This window comes from Laccaria bicolor, genomic scaffold, assembly GCF_000143565.1.
Source record: "Laccaria bicolor S238N-H82 LACBIscaffold_16 genomic scaffold, whole genome shotgun sequence".
In the NCBI taxonomy this organism is placed as follows: Eukaryota; Fungi; Basidiomycota; class Agaricomycetes; order Agaricales; family Hydnangiaceae; genus Laccaria; species Laccaria bicolor.
Window position 1 is genome coordinate 363854 of NW_001889887.1, and position 1976 is coordinate 365829.

The following is a 1976-nucleotide window of genomic DNA, read 5'->3' on the forward strand; positions in this document are numbered from 1 at the left end:
AGTGGATGCATTGGAGGATAATGGACAGCTCAACAGGAGAGTTGAAAAGGGGCTTGAATGCAAGCACAGACATAAAGTATTGGATTGTGAATCATGAGATGCTTCTGATAAACTCATACACAGTCAATCATCAATTAAAACAGTCATATAAAGAGAAATTTATTCAACATACTAAACAGAATATCAAGATATGAGTAGAAGCCAGAATTTCAGTGAAAAAGAATATAGGTGAAAAGGATGGAAGCATTGGGGAAAAAGAATTAAGTACTAGTTCCTGCAAAGCCATCATTGAGATGTTTCTTACTATGAAATGAATGCATCATCCCAGACTTGAATTTTGAAATCCTCTTGGCAACATTGGTCAGAGAATGTACTAATCATATAAATATGAGTGTCAGTGAAAATGAAAAAATGAAGCTCATTTCATACCTTTTTCCCTAGAATTCATAAGGGGAGATTCTGCTCCAGGAACTTTATTCTTTATCTTCTGAGCTTGGATATCCAGTTTCTTTGCCTCTGTGTATTTTCCTAGATGTCGATATGTGGCTGCAAGATGTGCCATGGCCTTGATTGTACGTGGGTGTTCCACTCCAAGAATTCTGTTGCTTGCATCCAGAACTTGGATCTGCAGCTTCTCTGCCTCTGTGTATTTTCCCAGGTGTCGATATGTGGATGCTACACTTGCCATGTCACTGATTGTATCTGGGTGTTCCACTCCAAGAATTCTGGTGCTTGCATCCAGAACTTGGATCTGCAGCTTCTCTGCCTCTGTGTATTTTCCTACCTCTAGATATATGACTGCAAGATTTGCCATGGCAGTGATTGTATGTGGGTGTTCCACTCCAAGAATTCTGGTGGTTGCATCCAGAACTTGGATCTGCAGCTTCTCTGCCTCTATGTATTTTTCCAGGTATCGATAAGTTGCTGCAAGATGTCCCATGGCAGTGATTGTATGTGGGTGTTTCACTCCAAGGATTCTGTTCCTTGCATCCAGAACTTGGATCTCCAGCTTCTCTGCCTCTGTGTATTTTTCCAGGTATCGATAAGTTGCTGCAAGATGTGCCATGGCACTGATTGTATCTGGGTGTTTCACTCCAAGGATTCTGTTCCTTGCATCCAGAACTTGGATCTCCAGCTTCTCTGCCTCTGTGTATTTTCCCAGGTGTTGATATGTGGATGCAAGATTTGCCATGGCAGTCATTGTATTTGGGTGTTCCACTCCAAGAACTCTGTTCCTTGCATCCAGAACTTGGATCTCCAGCTTCTCTGCCTCTGTGTATTTTCCCAGGTTTCCATATGTTGCTGCTAGATTTGCCATGGCAGTGATGGTATCAAGGTGTTCCACTCCAAGAATTCTGTTGCTTGCATCCAGAACTTGGATCTCCAGCTTCTCTGCCTCTGTGTATTTTCCCAGGTTTCGATATGTGGCTGCTAGATTTGACATGGCAGTGATTGTATCTGGGTGTCCCACTCCAAGAATTCTGTTCCTTGTATCCAGAACTTCAATCTGTAACTTTTCTGCTTCTCTTGCAAATCCTTGTTCCATCAACAATCTCCCACAGTTGGCATAAGCATCATCTAAGTATCTGACACTGTTGTTGTTACTTTCTAATCTGAAATGCTCCATATTTGCTCTTATATGTGTTACCAAGGCCCTCTGAAATCCATATGGCTGGTCTTCACCCCATCTTAGTGAACAAGACAAAGTAACATAAGCCATCAAGCAACATTGTTTCTTCTCATTTGGAAGCATTCTGTCTCTGCCCCAGGAATGGACCAGTGGATGCATTGCATACACACCATCAGATGGGCCTTTTTTGATCAAGGAGAATGACAGTAATATTTGAAGTCCCTCTTTAAAGATAAAGTTATCCCAAGTGCCTGATTTATTGAGAGAAAGTAGTCTCCGGTCCAACAGAGAACTGGCAAGAGGTAACTTTGAGCCAGAAATTTTCTCATTTTCCTGGAGAGCAGCA